We start from the raw sequence: 12,732 nt of genomic DNA on the forward strand, positions 1-12,732 counted from the left end.
ACAAGATAGCGGTCAGCTATCAAGAAGATAACATTGCCCAGAATAAGGACCAGGATAGCGGTCAGTCACTAAGAAGATAGCATTGACTAAACAACAGGATCTAATTAGTCCTAGGAGTGGTCAGCCATTAAGAAGATAGCGTTGACCAAACCACATTCCTCTAGACAATGAGTGTGCAGGATGACTTCCTTGTGACCAGACTCAGCTAGATAGTGGGTTCCTTTAGAATTTTCCATTGTTCTCTTGTTATGTTTCCCTGGTAACCCTTTCACTCCCCTAGTTTGTGGTTTTTCCCTTTAAATACCAAGTACTCCTCAAGCTCGTGGTCGAACCCCTCTGACCTGCCAGGCTATGAGTTCGACCCCAGATCTGGAATAAACCTCATGTGATTACAGCAAGTTCAGTCTCTCGTGAGTCATTGGGTGGTCGTGTCATCCCGAGACATGAATAAGGATCTCCCCAGTTCTGGGGGTCTTTCACTTCTCTCCCTTGCCTCTTGCCCCTTTGTTCCCCCCTCTCCCCATTCACTTCCCCCTGTCTCTCCACGTGGTCATGGCCATCCTCTACTTCTCTACTTTTTCCTTCTCTCTGCCTTTCTCTGCTTCTGCTACCCTCTTAACTCCCCTCCCCATGCCCTAAATAAACTCTATTCTATACTATAGATGCCTCGGCCTGGGAGGCACCTGGGCCCACCAAGGCACCCCCTTCCCCAACACCCCACCAGAACATATTCTTATAGCTCTTTCTCTTTTTATGATCACAACAGTATTTATGTCAGTCAGTCAAGTTCAGCATGATGTTCTGGATGTACTCAAGAACTATAGAGCAATCATGCTGCATGCCTGAGAATGGGTCAGGTAGCAGGGTGGCTGGGTTTAGGGAAAATGATGGGTTATATCTTATGGGAGGGGGATTCAAAAGTAGAGCCTGAAAGTGCACCAGTCTGGCATCAGACAGCCACTGACTGGGTGGATTCTTGAGGGTCCCCTCAATAGCATGGGTGGTGGTGAGAACCAGTTCTTACCCCATGGTTGTTTTGTCAGCATCTATAGCCATCCAGTTGTAGACTCCCTCCCCAAAGCCCAGACAGTAAACAGCTACTATTTGGGCCCCAGTACAGCTCTGTCCACTTGTTGAACGAAACCTGGTTCCGGTTACATTTAGAAGCTCTACCCCCACAGAGCAAGAAGGAAGTAACTGATTGGACTGTTACACTGACGTATTTTGGGAGAAGGGTTTTGCCCCAGGTATTTTACCTGTTGCGAGAACAAAAGAAAATCATTAAATTCAAGATGACTGAGTGACCAGAACTTGTGTTGTCTAATATTTTTATCTTCCCACGTGGGTAAGGTACAGTATGGCTAGCCTATCTCTTATCTCTTTCAATCTCTTCCTATCTATTTCTTACTCCTATTACCAAAAGAACCCTTTATTTTATTTACGTTGGCGCAGGCGGCCAACAGATGGCTCCTCTAACGTGGGGCTGGTTTGGAGTAGTCTTATTCTGTACTCTCTTTAAATATAGACAGCATATTTATGCTGGGTGCACAGCCGAAGTGCTGGGTTTATCGGCCAGAGTGCCGAGATTATTCGGCAGGTCTGCCGAGTTTATCTGAGCCCAAATGGGCACAGGTAGGGACGTAGTCACATCTCATATGGGCCGTGGTTACGGGGTTAAGGCGAACTCTCGCCAGGAAAGACAGCTATGTGCTGGGTTTTGGCTGGCCAGGATGCCAAGGTTTGGCAGGGTCCGCGGGTTTATCTGAGCCCAAGTGGGCACAGATAGTGACGTGGCTACGGGGAAACCTTGAGATTATGTCTTGTTTACGTGTTTCTATGTTTGTGTTTGTCGGATGAGTGCGGATTAGATTGTCTCGTTTTGCGTTTTTGTTTTTGCCCCTCTGTTCACGTGGCCGACATGGCTGCAGAGGCTCCGCCCTCTCAGCGGAGCATACAAAGTAAGTTTTTCCTTATCTGTGTTCCATTCTGGGACTCAAACAAATTAGTATGGCCTCAGTGGGCAAGCGAGTGAGCACCGAGTGAGCACCTGGACGTGGCTCCCAGGCCGCTCTGGTCGGCCAGCTCGTCGCTGCTGCCACTGAGCGGACATCCGAGGTGGATGCTAGAGAGCTTGGGTTGGAGCGCACGCCGCTGTCGCCAGGGCGTAGGGGCGCAGCGGACAGGAAGGGGCCCCATGCAGAAACCGCTGTGGCCGCCCTGGACGGCCTCCGCGGAGGCTGCAATGGGCACAGGGCCTGTGGCGCAGGCTTGGCCAGACTAGAGATTCCGCGAGCAAGAGTGCACTCCCCTCCCCCTCTCCATTGCCCTTGCTGTGCCGGTCTTGGATACAGGGGCTGGCCTTGGGCCGGGCGAGGGTTGTGCACTCAGCAACTCCATGTCCCGCCTGCGGGACCCTGTGGGCAGCTCATAGCTGCCTGCTCCCTTTCTGACTCGGCTAGACAGGACTTGTGCAGTTGCAGGTGGCGAGGGCACTCGCTGACCTCTGCAGGGCGGAGAGAGCACGGCACCCGGACTGAGCGCGCACCAAGGGGCTTCCTCTGTCATACTGGCTGCTCTGATCGGAGACTTGAGCGAATTAAATTGGTCCCTAACAAACGGACAAAAGCGGTGCGCAGAGCGGGCAGAAGAAACACTTTGGCGGGGCCACGCCTGAGAAGGTCCGAGACTAGAGCCTCCCGCGGCTGGGACCGGGCTCTCCCAAGCGGGGAGGTGAGTTCCCAGAGCAGGGCTCTACACAAAACTACATTTCCCAAGTGACTTAGCGGCCTTAACAGTACACATGCTCACAGATTCCATGTTTGCCCGCACATGCCATCTAGTGGTTGTACAATAAATTACAAGCTGGCGATTCTCAGTCGATCTAGTCAGATAGGGCCAAACAGATTTCCTTGACATAAAATTTTTAGTATTCGATTCAAAATTATAAACTAAAGCTTAATTTCTAAATTCTTTTATTCTCATTTCAATAGACCTCATTTGGCTTCTAGCTAGTTTTTAAGATACATATTCTCTTATTTATTGTTATACAAGTTTTTAGACTTGGTCCTTTTTGTTACATCTATTTTTAAAGACTAGATTTGAGCTGGTACTATAACACGTGTCCTCATTTTATTTGGGCATTTGTAAACAAATTAACTTGTTTTTCCTTCACTGAGAGCCCAACTAGTTATTATCAGTGACTTGACTCTAGCCCAAAAATGGGCTGACTTCACTCTGGCATGTTGCCCTCTGCTTTTAAACAGGGTCTCTCTGTGTAAACCAGGCTGTCTTGGGGCTCGTGATTCTGCCTGCCCCTACCTCCATTGACTAGGTAATTATCCCACCTGACTTCAGCTAGAATTCAGATACAAGCCATACATCTGTGGTAACTAAGTTTTATTCTTTAGCTTATTTCAAATTATGTATGGGCTTGACATCAGATTTGTTAAGTACAGTTCTGAGACACTCAAATAGAGTCAGGGTTATTCTTACTGAGTCCTACTTGAGAATAAGAGTTTTTCTTTAGAAACAGTACTTTTACAACACCAAGGTTACTAATTATATTTTAAGTTTATAGTCAGCTAGAATTAGAAACAGAGATAAAAAACAAAATTGCCCTTAGAGTCTGACCTCACTTCAAGAGGTGTAAGCTTTAGATATTATTCAGGTGGTATGCTCAGTGATAGTTCACATTTGAGTTTATACATAAACACACAGATGCTTCTGTGAAACATTAGAGACATTCCTTTTGTTTTACAACCAGGGCTAAGAAAATATTCCTGGTTATGCCTCTCCCTTACCTCAGGGAATTGGTTTTTGAGACAATATCTACATTTTCACAGATCCATTCAGATGTGGGCCTAAATAATTGTTTATTTAAATTTATGTAGAGTAGATGAGGTCATAAAACTTATAAAAACATTACAATCTGACTTGCCTATTTCTTTTAGAGTGATTGTGTATTAAAGAGGTTGTTTTTCCTTATTTGTCCTGGTAACCTTGAGGTTAACTATTAAAGCCTCAGTTACATCAAGAGAGTTATATCTAAATAAAAAAGATGAGTTACTTAATTTAAGCTACTTTAGACTCATCTTAACCTCATATTCTATATAAAGTTTTTATCCCATTACCAAGTTGTTATATTAACAAAAATTTTTATGATAAAGTTTTGAAAATATTTTTAAAAAATGTCTTAACAACCTAGAGACATCATTTTCTTCAAACATTAAATCGGTTGTTACTATATACTAATAGATGTGTATAAATACACTATGATTGTACAGATGGCCATAAGCTATCGTGTTTATCTACTAAATTGATATCTAAGGTTTCACTTATTTTGCTTGCTTCAGTGTAATCCACTGAGATTATAGTCATAATGTCAAATATCACTGTGAGTGGTTGTAGTTACTGAGATCCGAACTCAAGACTTTCGAGAGAGCGGTCACTGCTCTGGCCTGCTGGGCCATTTTAACCAATGCTATGTCACATGGTCTATCCTTTTATTAATGTTTAGATACTTACTTATCTGAGTTTTTTATTACCTATTTTTAGTCAATTTTAATATATGATTTTGATTTCTAAATTGATGTTAATTTATACACATGTGATTATTTCTTCTCAGACTCTTAAGTCTGATTACTTATACTTAAATGATTTATTATTTGGTTTTTGTCTTTTTCCTTTTATACATATTTTATGTTCCTTTTAAAATTGACTAATTCAGTCATACATCTCTAAGTAAGAAGATATGCACTCCTCCCTGAGAGCGTCTTTGCTCCAGTTTTTGCTTATTAGAGATATGTTTTGCCTTTTTGATTATGTTGAATTTTACTCATTTTCAATTTTTGCCTCCTTTTTAAACATACTTTGTTTTACTCATGTTTAAAGGCGTATTGCCTCTCACTTGTCTTAAAAAAATCATTTTTTAATATGGCATATCACCCCACCTTGCCCAAAAAAAGGAGATCCTTTAAGTTTTTACTCGATGACAACTTTTTACTTTTAATTGCCAAGTAGATACAGACACAATATCCTTTTATAGACATGCTGTTGTCCTCTTTATTTTAAATTTTCTACAGGCTGATGTTTCAAGTCGATCTGCGACAGAATGACTTTGACATACTAAGTCTATTAATTCTCATGCTATTGTGCATTAGAGGGACCCACTCACCTATGCATGGCATGGGTTTGGGTCAGAGGCTCAGTCTTCAGTTTTTCACGAGAAGAAGAGGAGATGCGGTGGCTCCCAGAGAGATTGGTGCACCGGTTTGATTCGGAGCAGCTGCTGTCCTAGCAGGAAAGCTCAGAAAGTTTTTCTTCTTCCCTTTTTCTTTCGTTCAGTTTGTTCTAAGGCTGACAGGCTTTTCCTGCCAGTTTTGAACGTGTTTTTCCCGTTTGATTTGGAATTCTGCTTACTCCCGATAAAGCAGGCAGAAAGTAAAGCTTGGCTCATCCAGAGCAAAGTTCGCTGTCGTTTCAATGTTTACATTCTGAGAGCAGGCGACATCCCGAAGTCGCTGGCATACCACCAAGATTCCAGCATTTCAAAGGTTATTTCGTCTACCAGAGTCTTCAAAGGACTTATTTACATTATCTTGAGACCTGTTCCCTGGGCAACCGACTCCAGAGCTCTAACAGAAGATTTACAACTGTGAAATCTTATGTAGACATGGATTTGCTTGTTTGGGCCCCGTGCATGTGCTCTTAGCTCCAGCCGCCCCGTTTCGGCGTCAGGCTGTCAGAAGTTCCTCGACTGCTTCCAGAGAATCATGACAGCTTCCAGACTTTACAGGTGTTTTAGGAACAACTTGACATTTGGTATAGATAGGTGGTACAGAATGTAGCGCTCTCTCTGATGGTGAGGTTAACTCAGGTAAGCACATGCCCAGTGGCTGTCTGTGATGATGACGTGTCATAAACCTGGCTCTTGCTGTACAAATTTTGCCTGAGGGGACGGAGTCAGAGAGAGAGGCTAGACGCACCTTGATGATTCCCATACAAGTGTGCCGAACTCATGTCCTGTACCCTACATTTGTTTTCTTTTTTAACGAGAGAGAGTGAAATGTAGACTCCCTCCCCAAAGCCCAGACAGTAAACAGCTACCATTTGGGCCCCAGTACAGCACTACCCATCTGTTGAACGAAACCTGGTTCCGGTTACATTCAGAAGCTCCACCCCCACAGAGCAAGAAGGAAGTAACTGATTGGACTGTTACACTGATGTATTTTGGGGGAAGGGTTTTGCCCCAGGTATTTTACCTGTTGCGAGAACAAAAGAAAATCATTAAATTCAAGATGACTGAGTGACCAGACCTTGTGTTGTCTAATAGTTTTATCTTCCCACGTGGGTAAGGTACAGTATGGCTAGCCTATCTCTTCTTATCTCTTTCAATCTCTTCCTATCTATTTCTTACTCCTATTACCAAAAGAACCCTTTATTTTATTTACGTTGGCGCAGGTGGCCAACATCCAGCGACCATGGAGAACTGGGTATACCTGGAAGGAGAACTGGGGATGAAATAGAATGGGCGGATGAGAGAAATAACAAGCCAAGACAAAGTTGTTTCATCAAGGCTCAAATTTTTTTTAAAGATTTATTTATTTATTATATGTAAGTACACTGTAGTTGTCTTCAGACACTTGAGAAGAGGGCATCAGATCTCGTTATGGATGGCTGTGAGCCACCATATAGTTGCTGGGATTTGAACTCAGGACCTTCAGAAGAGCAGTTGGAGCCATCTCTCCAGCCCCCAAGGCTCAAACTTTTAATGTTCAGCTCTGAGTATATAGGGGAAAACCCAAGGACCCCTTCTTTGTTCTAGATGTATTCTGTTGCTTTGTCTCAGCTGAATTCTGTTGCAAAACAAGCTCTCAGCAGCTCAGGGGGTGGGCAGTCTGCTCAAGTCTCAGGCAGGATGATGTAAATGTATGGAGTCCAGGTGCCTAGCTCCATCATCAGAGGCTTCTTTAGCCTACTCAAGGCTGGGGGAAGGGCACAAGCATCCTTAGCAGGGCAGTGGCAGCTATGATCCAGAGGCAGGCTGGCCATCCTTGAGTCATTGGGTCCAGCTTCTTAATGGTTTGGCCATCTTAGTGAACCCTAGTGTAAGACCCTGTTGAGCCTTAGCTTACCGGAGACCCCCTGAGTGAATCACATGGAGCCTGATCAATGCAAAGAGCATGAGGATTTTTATTCCAGTGCACTGGGGGCCATCCCAGACCCTAAGGAAAGGAGGCAGGCCCCGCACAGCTTGTTCAATGAGCTTTTATACAATTTTCAGGGCAGCAGCCATTAGACACAATGTGATTGGTAGAACAGTGTGACTTTTTAAACTGATTGGTCTTTAGGGAATGAGGTGGCAAAGACTTCCCTTGTCTGAAGATGGGCAAAGGTCCACCCTGCAGAATGTGTCCCCAACCACCTGCAGGTTGTTTCTTATCCTGTGATCTGAGGAATGTTAATTAGTCTTTCCCTTCTGGAGAGTTCTGCTACCTTCCTAATGTTCCTGAGCTTATCTTATTAAGGAAATTCCTGGCCTTCTGGTGTTTTTCCGAGATGTTCCTGTCTACTCAGATCTTACACTAGCACCCAAAGTCTACAAAACCCAGCAGATCCCAGAAATTCCTGTATTTGCCTTCAGGTTGATGGAACTGGGATGGGAATGCTAATGATGGTTTGCTTCCAGGCAGGCATCCAATAGCATGTATTGGCCAGCCTCACTTGAGTATGTACCCCAGATATTTGACCTCAAGTTGACAAAGCTGGGCCTTCTTAGCAGATGCCAAGTTGACTTAGCTCTTGTAGCAGGTCTCACGTGGCCTCCTGGCATATTTCCAAATCGGGGGGGGGGTCCACAGTAGATACCGGAGCACAGTTATTTAGGGGTGGACCCACCAGTAATCACCCATGCAGTGCATCCTCAAAGGTGGTGCGTTCTTAAAACCTCGAGGCAAGCATGTCTAAGTCAGTTGTACCTTGAAGCCTCTCTCCAAGTACTTGCCATTCAAAGACAAATGGGGGCTGGCTTTTGGGTGCCAGAGGCAGGCCTCAAAGCCATTCAGTTGCTGAAGCTTCCAATGTTGTCAGGGAAAGCTTGGTTAACAAAAACCATGTTCATAGCTGACAAGCACTCTCTGGCTATGAGTCAAATGGAGTGTAGGTCCTATAGGCTTCAAAAAGTCTTTCTAGATATTCCCTGTGGCTCTTTCCCTGAATCACCTAACTCACCTTAGATAAATTTGTGGGCCATCTAGCAGCCTCTCAGAGGCTCCCCATCAGAATCTGGTGGTGGACCTGGAGCCTCTCCTTACCTTGAACAGTGTTAAAGTCCTAGTTAGGTTAAGTCAAAGGAAAGGTTGTATCGATATCAGTCTAAACCTGAGTGGGCAACCCATTTGTTCCTCATGAAGAGGACCTGGAGCAGTTGCTGACAGTTGTCTCAGATGGGCAGGTGAGTCACCATAATTGAATCTGGAAGACCTTTGAGAGCTAATGGTTTTTCTAAAAATGGGGAGTTCTGCAACTTCCATTTGTAAAGATCATTACTAGCAAATGGCACATATGTCATGAACTGTCTACCCTGAGCATCTGAAGTTCTTGTAGCCCAGACAGGTAAGGCCATAGTAGAGTTGGCCCTCTGGGCAGTATGGTCCAGAGTGTGAGGTGGACTCCAAGTGGAATCAGGAGAGTCAGGGGAGTCAGGGGCTGCTCCTCCCTCCCCCTGTGCTGGCTGAGCAGGGGCAGCGGTGGCAGGAGCAGGAACATAAGGAGGGGAAAAGAGATCCACCTCAGGAGCACAAGTGGGGAACAAGGCAGGGGGCTGAAGCTGACTATCCTTTAGAGGAGGAAGGGTGGGGAGTGGCAAGGCCCATAACACTTGGTCCAGATGGTCCCAGGCCTTAGAAACTAAACCTTCACTCTGTAAATGCTGGGGAGATGGAAAGTCCTCTCCTCAGGCCCATCCTACTTTATAGGTGGGCCACTCATTCCTGCAAATGATGATTAGTTTTGGGGGATGCATAACCAGACAGAAGTCTTCTGTGACTTGGTAAAAATCCTTAAAATGTTTCAGGACAAGGCTCAGTGGGGTGCTTTGTTCTTGTCCCATCTTAGGAATCAAAGAAAAATTTGTATGAGAGGACAAAAAGCATAAACAGAATACACATGGACAGACACAGAAGGACATTCTGGGGAAAACAAAAAGAAACTGAAAGTCTGTCTCAGATGGTCTTCCTCCATGCACATGGTAGGGGGTCAGAATGTTCTCCATTGACCTTGGCCAGATGACAAAATATTTGTCTGCTGTGATGCTCTTGGCCTCCAGATTAAACCCAAAACAGAAACAAAGAGATGGACTAGACAAAAGACAACCATGCACCCGGACTTACTGATTAGCAAAACACTCTACAATTTGGGTCCGGGGGTCTCCAGCAAATCCCCAGATGAGCCCCCAAATGTAAGGGCCCATGATTTGCTGGAGAAGACTCACATAGTATATAAATGCAAAGAGAGTTTTATTCTGCAGAAGTCCAGCATGCTGGGGTCTCCTATTACCAAGGTAGAGAAACAACCAAGTGGTGAGTTTGCAGGCTCAATTTAATGCACATTGTAGTTCAGGGTAGGTGAGCTTTGTCTTTCTCTATCTCTAGGCATTCTGGAACCATTACTGGGGCATAGAGACTGGAGCCTAGGGTTTTCTCTATTTGTAATTGACTTGCCTGAGCTTGCTTCACTTGCCCAGTTCTTAGGCCTAGTCTCCTAAACTACCAATTTGAAGCCTGTCATGGAGTCAGCCTAGCCTTCTTAATGGTTTACCTTTCTCCTTTCTAATTGGAATGAATCTATTGTTGACACAGCGTTAACTACTTATAGTTTAAATCAGAAATCTCAGTTCATGATTCAGTTCAAATCAACAAACCTTCACTGAGTATCATAGCTATTCTTGAGGGAATTTTCTTGATTAAATCATTAGAAGTGGAAAGACCCATCTCTAATCTGGGTCACACCTTCTTGCTGCAGCCTATACACAAAAACATGGAAGAATGAAGCTTTTGTTCTTTGCCTGTTTCCTACCACCTTCAATAGCAATTCTATCCATTCACCGGATGTAGAGCCAACTTCTTTGGGATTCTGGTGTATACTGAAGATCAGTTGAGATATCCAGTCTCATGGACTGAACAACTAGAACTTTCTGTTGGTAGACAGGCATGTTGAACTAGCTGGATCACATCCTGTAAGCCACACTAATCAATCCACTTTCTCTCTGTCTTTCTCCATCACTCCCTACACACACACACACACACACACACACACACACACACACACACACACGGAGAATATATGTATATTCTATCCATCTGTGACTAACATTGAAGATACCTGATGTGAGAGGCTTCAGAAAGAGCAGGATGTGTGAAGCTGAGGCTTTCAGGAGCTTATTTACAGTAAATAAGAAAATTAATTGTTGAAGCCACTAGTGTGTGGGGAAACATGTGTACCTACATGAGTCACCCCCTATCCTAGAGGAGGGAAACCTGTACTAGGAAGGAGTCAGTCGGTGGGGATAAGACAGGGATGCTTGTGGGCACTGGGAAGTATTCAAGGGAACATAGTGAGCTTGGTGGAAGGGTCAGTATTCACATAATGTAGGAAGGTGAGGGAAGGTGTAGCTGGAAAGAGAGGTTGACCCTGAGCCATAAGAAGCACAGAATATCAGATTTCAACGTTTCCAGGATGACAGGAGAAGGCAGCAATGTGGGGATTTAATCCCATGCTCCATCTGATCCTGAAGACCTGATTTATTTCACCAGAGATCCATGTAAACTCTTTAATGAAATTCTCCATAATTGGGAGGAACGTGACAGACTTAGGAAAGTTCATTGTCAGTTCAATTTGTAATTCCCAGTTTTTCTGGGTTTCTAATGCAAAAGGCCCACAGCCAATTAATTGGTTTGTGAAAGAGATACTTGTAGGAGAGGCAGGAGGAAGCTCCAGGCGTAGAAAACTTGGCACACAGCCATTGCAAAATGGCTCTTGATTATTACATCAAGTTTCAGGCTTCTCAAGTTTCAGGCTTGGTGTCTTGGTGTGTGTGTGTGTGTGTGTGTGTGTGTGTGTGTGTGTGTGTGTATGTGTGTGTGTGTGTGTGTGTTTAAGTTGGGGGGGGGAGCCTGCATTCCTACTGCTCTCTGTAGAAATAAGGACAGAGCAGGAAGAGAAGAGCCTCAGATTCCAGGGTTCTAAATGCTTGGCACTCTAGGTGGATGAATTTGTGGGCACCCTGGGGTATATCTGGAAGAGCTAGCTAGTCCCTAGGCTCCGATTTTTAGGATTCTTTTTGATGGTAAGCAGCTTTCAGAAAATATCTTTTTTTGGTTTCAGACCCTGGGACAAGGTGCATATTTTACATATCAAAGGAGACCTGGCCTCCAGGTTCTCCCAGAATCCTTCAGTCCCTACCCTGCATACCCTGACCGCTGACCCTGAACTTTCCAGCCCAATTTGGACTTCTCCTCCTCTTCCTCCTCTTCTTCCTCCTTCTCCTCCTCTTCCTCCTCCTCCTCCTCCTCTTCCTCCTCCTCCTCTTCTTCCTCCTCCTTCTCTTCTCCCTCCTTTCCTCCTCCTCTTTTCCTCTTCTTTCTCTTTTCCTCATCTTCCTCTTTTCTCTCTGCCCAAGAATGCTTTCTCTCTTTTTGTCTCTCCCCACCTCCACTCCCCATGGATATTCCACTGATCTCAATCCTAGGGGCCAGTGAGCTCTCCTGAGAGCAGTTTCCCTGCTTTATAAACCTGTCTATACACAATCTAATCTGGCTTGAATTGGCTTATTTCACCAGTGGAGAAATAACTTATCAGTCTTGCCAAAACTTTGGAATGGAACATATTTGTAAATTACAATAATGATAATGACAGTTTAAATTTTAAGATAAATAAAAATGTTGATTTTTTTTAAATTCTTATAAACACAAAATTAAGAGCTGAGTATACTGGACAATGCAGAGCTATTGGTCTGATTGGGTTGATAGAAAGAGCTAAAAACAAAACAGAACAGAACAAAACAAAACAACAACAACAAATAAAACCCAGCCTGCCCCCTGCCCCAAAGAAACCAAAAGCTGTTCTTGCTTGCCATCAAACTAGAGTAAAAACTGTCTATGACTGGCTTAACTACTTCTGACAAATATTCTGTGCCTTGTTGTTTGGAAATAACACTTATATTTAATGAGCTTCACTTATCCTGACGTGGTGCTTTTTATGTTTTATACCACTTATAGCAAGTTTTTCTTTCTCTCTCTTTCTTTCTTTCTCCCTCTTTCTTCCTTCCTTTCTTCCTTTCTCTCTCTCTCTCTCTTTCTTTCTTTCTTTCTTTCTTTCTTTCTTTCTTTCTTTCTTTCTTTCTTTCTTTCTTTCTTTCTCTTTGATACAGAGTCTCACTGTGTAGCTCTGGCTGTCCTGGAATTCACTATGTAGACTAAGCTGGCCTCAGACTCACAGAGATCTGCCTGCTCCTTCTTTTCAAAGAGTCTGTTATAAATTAAAAACTCTCACAGTTGATACAAACTAGACAAGATTATCTAGAATTAGGTTAATCATACTGTCTTTGGATTCCTGACATTTAGGTAGGTGATGAAAGGCTGAAAGTTCTAAGTATTCACATCAAACTCCAAACTCCAATGATGTCCTTTTTTTTTCTTTTCTTTTCTTTTCTTTCTTTCTTTCTTTCTTTCTTTC

This window comes from Mastomys coucha, unplaced genomic scaffold, assembly GCF_008632895.1.
Source record: "Mastomys coucha isolate ucsf_1 unplaced genomic scaffold, UCSF_Mcou_1 pScaffold21, whole genome shotgun sequence".
Classification (NCBI taxonomy): domain Eukaryota; kingdom Metazoa; phylum Chordata; class Mammalia; order Rodentia; family Muridae; genus Mastomys; species Mastomys coucha.